We start from the raw sequence: 11,191 nt of genomic DNA, 5'->3' as shown, positions 1-11,191 counted from the left end.
CCCGTTTCCAAGGTAATACATGGCAACCCTGCCTGCACGACCCTGAGAAGATGATTAGAGGCAATGTAATGGCAGCATAAAAGCTAGACAAACCGGATGGCAGAGACTGCAAGGAGACCGAGAAATTTCATGTGGTTGCAACCAGAAAGGACTTACAATGAAAACTGCAAGCGGAAAGGGAAATTTCCCACTGAGGGACAGGCAAAGAAGGGACGGAACTAGGATTAGAGGGGAGGTGAGGAGATAGGGCTACGGAAGCTCATTGAGTATATTTAAAGCAGAGATTGACAGATTTCCTAATATCAATGACAAACGGAAATGGGGATAGCGCGGGAAAAAGGCATTGAAATGGATGATCAGCCATGATTGTATTGAATGGCGGAGCAGGCTGTGGAGGTGGCCTTGGAGGTGGGTGGGGTGGGGGGAGGGGTGGGTGGTGGGAAACATGGAAAATCAGACCAAGGTGTGTCAGATCTGCTGCACAACGTGTCCCTGCCTCCAGGAGATTTTTCCAGAGGCGGTTTTCTAGCAGCAGTGGCTGCCCGCCCATCCGTAGAGGTTAACCAATCATGGCATTTGAAACAGCAATTAGCCCGTAGTTGTGTACAGCAATGAAATTTTACGGAAGGTGCACAGGCCCTGTGCTGTGTCAGGAGCCCAGCAATGTATCAGAGGTTGCACCACAGTAGGACACCAGAGCCCCATTGTATGATTCTGCACATCCATGTGCAAAGGGGCAGAAAGGTTGAATATGGCACATCTGCTGTCAGATTCACTCAGCTGGAGGCATTTCCCCTGCAGACTGACGCCCTTGACAGTTCTCACCCTTACTGTTTGCAAGTCGTTTGGACCATAAGTTGAGGGCCTCCATTTTGTGACGCCCTCTCTCTCTCTTCGTCTGCTTGTCCAGTGCTTACCTCCCCCCACAGGGCTTCCAGCTGTCCGTCCCTCGGGCCCCTCCAATTGGCCCTCTGGCATCCATCTGACCTAAATGGACGGCGAACGTGGAGGTGACCTGTTAGTTGGCCACCTCCTATAAGATGGCGCTGCAGGGCGCACCTCTGACATGAGGGGATTTGGAACCTGCAAATGGTCTCAACTCCTGAAAATGTTTAAAGTGGAGAAAACTCCAGCCATGTTTTCCAAATTTCATTTTTCTCAAGTTTTCAGTTCAAGGATAAGTTATACTTCTCTGTGAAAAATTACAGGGCAATTATCCCAAGATTGCATCATGTGTTCTATGACATTACTAAATGCTGTTTCACTTTCATCAGTCATGAACCTATCTCACTTGTATACCTTTGTACTGATATTGTGATGTAATAAAGCCATAGAAAGTAAGATACATTAAGTACTGAAATAAAATCACAAAAGCCATGAAAAAAATTCAAAAACAATTTGTAAATGTTAAAAATAGCTGCCTTTACCATCACCTTAACACTTCAGTTCTGCGATTAACAATGGATAGAAAAGGCCAGAATAAAGGTGCAAGAATCAAAGTTAGGATGAATGTAGTAGACTAAAGCGGTGCAGAATGTTGCAAATTCACAAAGCATCTCAAAACAGTGAAGGAACCATTAATTTTACGGCTGTTATGGCAACGAGTACCGGAACTATTTTATTTGGCTGGTTCTGGTCTCCTATTCATTGTATGGCACCAAGGAAACTAAAAAAAAATCTGCATGCCTCAGTGAGAGGGTCTGAGTGTTGTGTGTCTTGGGTGCCACTTAAAGGGACCTGGCATCTCCTAAAGGCAAGGTGCACTCTGGCGGCAGGAGGTAGGAAGGAAGCACTTCTGAACAAAGGAATAGCTGCGAGTCAGGTAGATCGCGCTCCCAGGTTCTCAGATGCTGCATTGGAAGCCCTGGCAGTAGGCAGGAGGAGGCAATCCTCTTCCCCTGCAGGGTGTGAATGCCAGCAGCTTAGTTGCCAAGACATAGCTACAATACTCTTTTACTCTCTGGTCATACTGCCAGCACATACAGCCTTGCTCTGCACAATTCTGCCCTCAGTGCACTTCTCTCTGCTTATCATCATATTGGGGAAGGTCATCTTGATGTGCAGGTTCTATGTGCTGTCCCTATTACACAGCAAAGTCTCCCACAATCACAATGCGAGAGACTGTCTGTGGGCTGTACCGCAGGGAGCTGCCAGACTTGAGCAGGCAGCGAAAGTTTTGTTGAGTTTTCCGATGGTTTATGATGGCTCATGTCTTTAGTTGAATCTCCATTCAGCAGGCGAGTGAGATTTATGTCGAGGTCTCGAGCCATGTGTAAAGAGGATAGTCCTTGCCCACAAGCAGTAAGCTTATGACTTGCTGAGATGGGTCAAAGGGTGGGGGGAGATGATGGGCTGGTGCACTATGTAGCCATCATGTAGATGACAGGAAACCTGGTGCAGACCTGCTTAATTTGCTGGCAGTGAGCACTCACAAGCAAGAATTGATGGAAATGGTAGCCTTTACTGTTTATGATTGGGTGGCACCCAATTGGGTGGCTACATTGGTGAAATTCATCACAGCCTGAACTTGTGGGAAACCCGCTATGACAGCAAAGCCTACAGCTTTCTCCTGGTGACTGTTGGCACCCACTAGGAATGTAATAAACTGCCAGCTATGGAATAGAGAACACCAGTGATTTGCTTGATGCAGGCATGGACTGCAGTCTAACTAATGTGACTGGATATCACCAGCTGCAGCCTGGAACAAGCCTGAGATGGAAAGAAATTAATGGACGTCCTCATGTTGACTGCCTCAGGCTATGCATGGCCGACTGGAACTGTGGGTTGCAGGCTTCTGTCATTAGAAGGTCTGTGCCCATTTGTATTTACAAATGTTTATGTATATTGGTGTAAGGGGCCTAACATCTGCTTTTGGTCGCTACTGTTACTTTGGTTTCCCTTGAGGCAGCTAGCACCAGTGATGGTTGCCTCTGGGAAAATCTACTTTGCACACCACATAAGTAAAGAAAAAAGGTTAAATCCTTCCCATTAGCACCGCCATTCCCGATCCAGTGATCTCCGACCTCCAACTTCCCTCCCACCCCGACCTCCAGGCCCCCCACCAATCTCCTCCCCAGCCTTGACCTCCTACCCCTCAACCACATTCCTGAGCCCACAACAGTTCTCCTGAAACCTGGGATCCTCCTCCCCGATCCATGACAGCACTCCTGATCCTACTCCAACAGTACATCTGAGGCCTGCAATCTTCCTACTCAATTCTGCACCGACCCCCTGTCATTGAGTCCAAGGCCTATCCACTCTTTCTACAGACCCCTGTGATACAATCCCATCATTGACCTGGAACTTGGAACACTAACCTGTGCAGGCTCCTACCACAGTACTATCTACATCATGATGAAGACTGAGGCCTAAATGCTGGGGCTCCTTGGACCTCAGTATTTCAGCAAGGGCTGTTCACCATGCAGATGAGGCATCCAAAAATGAACGTTTCTGAATTAATCCCCCACTGTATTTCCAACCTGTTCTAGTTTCCTCTGTTGAATGATCACCAGGATGTCAATTGTTGGTTCAGTGATAGAATGATCCATATAATTACAGCTTGCATTCAGTTAAACAATGAAAGGTTTCATTGACTTTAAGAACCAGGCTTCTGAGTTCAAACTACTGTAGGGAGCCTTGGGCTGAACTTTATGTGCCCGCCGCCGATTTTGGCCGCATGTGGTGGAGCCGCCACAATCTTCCCTCCGGTGGCTTATTTAAATAGCCGGGGCGGGCTGCACCCCCACCCCCCACCGATCACGTGGAGGGGGCGGGATGCTCATACCTGGCAATGGCGTCAGCTGCCTGTGCAGGTGCTGACACCATTTTTAAAGGGCTGTCAGCCCTACCGGGAAATTCGAATTTTTAAAGAGAAACGGAATTACAATAAATAACTCCAAATCTTCCCACCATCCCCTAAACCCATGACGTTACTTTGACCCCATTTCTCCGCCACCCCTGCACTGATAAATGTACCTCTTCCCCCTTCCCCACCAGTGTGGCGCCTCGTATCCCCGGACAGGGATCCAAAGGAGTGGGAGTGCCAGCCATCAGGCCGAAGATTGCAGCGAGACGTCAAGCGGCGATGAGTGTCATTAATTCATTCATTTTAAATAATTTAAATATTCAAATTGGGGTCCCATCACCAAGCGACGGGGGTGCCACCACAGGCCCTCGCCGCCGCCGGTAATATCGGGCCAGGCCCTTCCGGTGTCTGGGTATGTGGTGGCCCTCTCCCGGAGGCATCTTCAGTCCTCCCCCACCCCCATCACGGACCCCGGTGCCTGGGGGGGGGGGAGAGCAAAATCCAGCCCATTGTGACCTGGCTGTGGATATCAGGAAATCACAGGCATGCTACTTGTGAACCTCTGCTCCTTAATTTTAATCCAAACTCAGAAAATGACTCCTCACTGCTTACGGATTAAAATTTTCCTAATGTTCATGTAACCCTTACCCTGCTAATTATGCTTTCATTATTCCATATTCATTATTGAGTTTCAGACTTTCATGATTTTTGACGGAAAACTGTCAGCGTTCCCTGTCATTACCCCGCTGAAACTGACTACAACTTCTGGAATTAGCGCAAACTCAAATTAATACGGAAATCTTGGAGTTGCAGTCTGTCACTCAAAACTCCACCACGGACTGCAAAGTGAGTCTCGTGACCATCACAACCCCCCCCCGAGCCAGCAATCTGTGAAATCAATGATTTGCCGAGAAATTCCTCTTTTCTGCTCTCATATCTCTGTTAGAAACCCCATAAAAAGTTACATGTCGTTCATCAGGTGTAACTGGTTCTTTAAAAGTGATCTGAATAATAACTACTACTGAACAACCTGTCTGGTCCTGAATAAATAATTTTATATGAAAATACGAGCATATGAATTAGAAGCACTCGGCCCCTCGAGCCTGCTCCACCATTCAAGAAGTTCATGGCTGAACTGATTACTCCACATTTCCACCTACCCCTGATAACCTTTCACCCCTTTGTTTATCAAGAATCTATCTACCTCTGCCTTTAAAATATTCAAAGACTCTGCTTCCACCGCCTTTTGAGGAAGAGAATTTCAAAGACTCATGACCCTCTGAGAGAAATTTTTTTTCCTCATCTCTATCTTAAATAGGCGACCCCTTATTTTTAAACAGTGACCCCTAATTTGAGATTCTCCCACAAGGGGAAGCATCCTTTCCACATCCACCCTCTCAAGACCCCTCAGGATCTTATATGTTTCAATCAAGTTGCCTCTTACTCTTCTAAATTCCAGTGGCTACAACCCTAGCCTGTCCAATCTTTCCTCATAAGACAGTCCACCCATTCTAGGTAGTAGTCTAGTAACCTTCTCTGAACTGCCTCCAATACATTTACATCCTTCCTTAAATAAGGAGACCAGTACTGTACAATACTCCAGATGTGGTCTCGCCAATACCCTATATAGCTGAAGCATAACCTCCCTACTTTTGTATTCAATTCGCCTCACGATAAACAATAACATTCTATTAGCTTTCCTAATTACGTGCTGTACCTGCATACTAACCTTTTGTGATTCATGCTCTATGACACCCAGATCCCTCTGCATCTCAGAGCTCTGCAATCTCTCACCATTTAGATAATATGCTTCTTTTCTATTCTTCCTGCCAAAGTGGACGATTTCACATTTTCCCACATTATAGTCCATTTGCCAGGTCTTTGCCTACTCACTTAACCTATCTATATCCCTTTGTAGCCTCCTCATGTCCACTTCACAAGTTACTTTCCTACCTATCTTTGCGTAATCTGCAAATTTAGCAACCGTACCTTCAGTCCCTTCATCTAAGTCATTTATATAAATTGTAAAAAGTTGAGACCCCAGCACAGATCCCTGTGGCACACCACTCTTTACATCTTGCCAACCAGAAAATGGCCCATTTATGCCTACTCTCTGTTTCCTGTTAGCTAACCAATCTTCTATCCATACTAATATGTTACTCCCTACACCATGAGCTTTTATTTTCTGCAATAACCTTTGATGTGGCACCTTATCAAATGCCTTCTGGAAATCTAAGTACATTTCATCCACCGGTTCCCCTTTATCCACAGCATATGTAACTCCCTCAAAGAACTCCAATAAATTGGTTAAACATGATTTCTCTTTCGCAAAACCATTTTGACTCTGCCTGATTACCTTGAATTTTTCTAAGTGCCCTGCTGTAACATCTTTAATAATAGCTTCTAACATTTTCCCTAAAGCAGAAGTTAAGCTAACTGGCCTGTAGTTTCCTGCTTTCTGTCTCCCTCCCATTTTTGAATAAAGGAGTTACATTGGCTATTTTCCAATCTAAAGGAACCTTCCCTGAATCAAGGGAATTTTGGAAAATGAAACTAACGCATCAACTATCTCACTAGCTACTTCTTTTAACACCCTAGGATGAAGTCCATCAGGACCTGGGCACTTGTCAGCCCGTAGCTCCAACAATTTGTTCAGTACCACTTCCCTGGTGATTGTAATTTTCTTGAGTTCCTCCCTCCCTTCCATTTCCTGACTTATAGCTAATACTGGGATGTTACTTGTACCCTCAATAGTGAAGACCAATGCAAAATTGGTCAGTTCATCTGCCATCTCCTTATTATCCATTATTAATTCCCCAGACTCACTTTTTATAGGACCAATGCTAACTTTGTTAACTGTTTTCTTTTTTTAATATCTGTAGAAAGTCTTACTATCTGTCTTATATTTCTAGCTACTTTCCTTATCAATCTTTTAGTCCTTCTTTGCTCTTTTTTATATTCTGTCCGATCTTCTGACCTGCCTCCCACCTTTGTGCAATTATAGCTTTTTCTTTAAGTTTGATGTTATCTTTAACTGTTTTAGTTAACCACGGATGGCAGGTCCCACCCTTGGAATTTTTTGTTCTTGTTGAAATGTATCTATTCTGTGGATTCTGAAATATCCCCTTAAACGTCTGCCACTGCATCTCTTTTGACCTATCCCTTAACCTGATTTATCAATTCACTTTAGCTAGCTCTGCTTTCATACCCTCATAATTGCCCTTATTTAAGTTTAAAATACTGGTCTTGGACCCACTCTTCTCTCCCTCAAACTGAATGTAATATTCAATCATATTATGATCGCTGCTACCTAGGGGTGCCTTAACTATGAGGTCATTAATTATTCCTATCTCATTGCACAATACCAGGTCTAGTATAGCCTGCTCTCTGGTTGACTCCAGTATTGTTCCAAGAAATTACCCTGAAAACATTCTATGTGGTCCTCATCTAGGCTAACTCTGCCCATCTGATTTTTCCAGTCTTTAGTTTAAAATAATTATTGCTGTACCTTTCTGACAAGCTGCCATTATTTCTTCCTTTATACCCAGTCCTACAGTTTGGTTAATGTTAGGTGGCCTGTACACCACTCCCTCAAGTGACTTCTTGCCTTTATGATTTCTCATCTCTACCGAAACTGCTTTTACATCCTGGTCTCCTGAACTTAGGTCATCCCTCTCTATTGCGCTAATACCATCATTAATTAACAGAGCTACCCTTCCACCTTTTCCTAGTTTCTTATCTTTCCTAAATGTCATGTATCCTTCAAAATTCAGGTCCCAATCTATGTTGGCCTGCAGCCATGTCTCTGTAATGGCTATCAGATCATATTTATTTATTTTTATTTGTGCTCTCAATTCATCTGTTTTGTTTCGAATGCTACGTGCATTCAGATACAGTGCCTTTTGTTTTGTCCTTTTATTATTTTTGTAACCTCTAGCCTTATCTGTTGATTTACTCTTAGATTTGTAAGCTCTGTCCCTTCCTGTCACAGTCTGTTTATCATTTCCCATATTAATACCTTGCTCTCTTGCCTTGTCTCAACTCCTTAATTTACCATATCTTCCCAAATTTGATCCCTTGACCCCACTATTCAGTTTAAAACCCTCTCTCTTCCCTAGTTATACAGATTGCTAGAACACCGGCCCCAGCATGGTTTAGGTGTAGACTGTCCCAACGGTACAGCCACCACTTTCCCCAGTACTGGTGCCAGTGCCCCACAAACTGGAACCCACTTCTACCACACTAGTCTTTGAGCAACACATTCATTTCTCTAATCTTATTTGCCCTATGCCAATTTGCACGTGGCTCAGGTAATAATCCAGTGATTATTACCTTTGAGGTTCTGCTTCCTAATTTTGTGCCTAGTTCCTCATACTGACTATGCAGAACCTCTTTCCTTGTCCTGTCTACGTCATTGGTACCTACATGTACCACGATGACTGGATCCTCCCCCCTCCTACTGTAAGTTCCTCTCCAGGCCTTAGCAGATATCCTGAACCCTGGCACCGGGCAGGCAACACTGTCGTCTGGACTCTCGCTCTTTGCTGAACAGTGTCAAACCCCTAACTATACTGTCCCCTACTACCACAATATTCCTTTTTTCTCCCTCCACTTGAATGGCCTCCTGTACCATGGTGCCCTGGTCAGGTTGCTCATCCACTCTGCAGCCCCCCACTCTCATCCAAACAAGCTGAAAGAATGTCAAACCTGTCGGACAATCATAAAGGCTGAGGCTCCTGCACTCCTGCCCTCTCGGTCCCCTTACCTGCCTCAGCTGCAGCCACACTCTCCTGTCCCTGACCACAGTCCAAATCAGAAGACCCTATCCGAAGGGGTGTGACCGCCTCCTGGTACAAAATGTCCAGGTAACTTTCCCCCTCCCTGATGTGTTGCAGTGTCTGCAGCTCGGGCTCCAGTTCAATGACTCTGAGCCGAAGCTCTTCGAGCCGCAAACACTTACTGCAGACATGTTTACCCTGGATCACACTGACATCCAGGAGCTCCCACATGCTGCAATCGTGACACATCACCTGTCCTGCCATCCTTAATGTGTTTTAATTAGCTACTTCATTATTTTATTCAATTATTTATTTTATTTTCCTTTCTTTTAATATATATTTTTATTAAGCTTACCACTAGTTCCTTTACTATTTTAAAGTTAGGATTAGAATGGACCTTAATCACTTACCAAACACTTTCTGTTGATTGTGAAATCACTCTGAAGTCACTTTTCGATTTTTGCCCTGCTCCGCTGCTTGGGCTCCTCTCGCTGTGTCTCCAGTCTCCGACTCTGTGATTTGGCATGCTTTTTAAACATCCTCTCCTCAGGCTGTGCTCCTCTCTCTGTGTCTCCAGTCTCCAACTCTGTGATTGGGTCAGAAGTGGGGATGTTCGCTGATGATTGCACAATGTTCAGCACTATTCGCGACTCCTCAGATACTGAAGCAGTCCTTGAAGAAATGCAGCAAGACCTGGACAATATCCAGGCTTGGGCTGATAAGTGGCAAGTAACATTCATGCCACACAAGTGCCAGGCAATGACCATCTCCAACAAGAGAGAATCTAACCATCTCCCCTTGATACTCAATGGCATTACAATTGCTGAATCCCCCACTATCAACATCCTAGGGGCTACCATTGACCAGAAACTTGACTGGAGTAGCCATATAAATACCATGGCTACAAGAGCAGGTCAGAGGCTAGGAATCCTGCAGCATGTAGCTCACCTCTTGACTCTCCAAAGTCTGTCCACCATCTACAAGGCACAAGTGAGGAGTGTGATGGAATACTCTTCACTTACCTGGATGGGTGCAACTCCAACAACACTCAAGAAGCTCAACACCATCCAGGACAAAGCAGCCCGCTTGATTGGCACCCCATCCACCACCTTCAACATTCACTCCCTCCACCATCAATGCACCGTGGCAGCAGTGTGTACCAAATACAAGATGCACTGCAGCAATGCAACAAGGCTCCTTAGACAGCACCTTCCAAACCCGTGACCTCTACTACCTAGAAGGACAAGAGAAGCAGATGCACGGGAACACCACCACCTGCAAGTTCCCCTCCAAGCCACACACCATCCTGACTTGGAAATATATTGCCATTCCTTCACTGTCGCTGGGTCAAAATCCTGGAATTCCCTTCCTAACAGTACTGTGGGTGTACCTACCCCACATGGACTTCAGCGGTTCAAGAAGGCAGCTCACTACCACCTTCTCAAGGGCAATTAGGGATGGGAAATAAATGCTGGCCTAGCCAGCGACGCCCACATCCCATGAATGCATTTTAAAAAATAAATTTATAAAGTTGTAATTTCCTTTTTGGTTTTAATTAGGATCCAGGGATTTTATTGGTCATATGTTCTATTGATATGAAGTATGAGAATCCAAATGAGCATCAGAATGGAGGCCAGTCTTTTAATCTCCAAAGTGCCTGGATCTGTGTGTCAGTGAGCTGTTCAGTAGAGGAGGAAAGCGAATTGGAGGGACATTAAAGGGCAAGTAATCTATCTGTGAATTCCTTACACACATATATCATATTAATTGCAGTAGCTTAGAGACTTTTAATAGATTACTGGTAGTAACTTTTCAATTATATTTTTGCTGCATTAGCTATCATTTCTAATTGCATTTCTGAAAAAAAAGGTTTTGAATGATTCAAGCAAAGACCTTTCCTGTTCTCAAGGGAACATCACCAGTAAAACATAGACAGATGCTAAAAAAGCTTGCTTTGAGAACAGAGACCATTCCCACATCCAACAATATGAAGAAGCCAGACCAAATCCAATGATGATTCTGGACGTTTCACACGGCCTTGAACTTTATCCTGGCTGATATTGTTTCTTCTTCGCTTCACATGATAAACACTGCAAAAAATGCATCCTTTACAGATGGTGTGTCATTTGAAAAGTGTACTTAAAAACATGTAAAGCTTTGGTGTTTCTTTTTTGTTAGAGTTACAGCACTGAAACAGGCCCTTCGGCCCACCGAGTCTGTGCCGAACATCAACCACCCATTTAGACTAATCCTACACTAATCCCATACTCCTACCACATCCCCACCTTCCCTATATTCCCCTACCACCTACCTATACTAGGGGCAATTTACAATGGCCAATTTATCTATCAACCTGCAAGTCTTTGGCTGTGGGAGGAAACCGGAGCACCCGGCAAAAACCCACGCGGTCACAGGGAGAACTTGCAGACTCCAAACAGGCAGTATCCAGAATTGAACCCGGGTCGCTGGAGCTGTGAGGCTGCGGTGCTAACCACTGCGCCACTGTGCCGCCCAACTGTCATGCTGTCTTGCTGTCAAACGTTTGAGGAAATTCTCACTTGGCAATGTTTCAGCATGAAAATGGCATTCATCAGTTCCCTCAGAAAAT

Source organism: Heterodontus francisci, chromosome 13 (genome assembly GCF_036365525.1).
Source record: "Heterodontus francisci isolate sHetFra1 chromosome 13, sHetFra1.hap1, whole genome shotgun sequence".
Classification (NCBI taxonomy): Eukaryota; Metazoa; Chordata; class Chondrichthyes; order Heterodontiformes; family Heterodontidae; genus Heterodontus; species Heterodontus francisci.
This window is presented reverse-complemented; position numbering follows the sequence as displayed.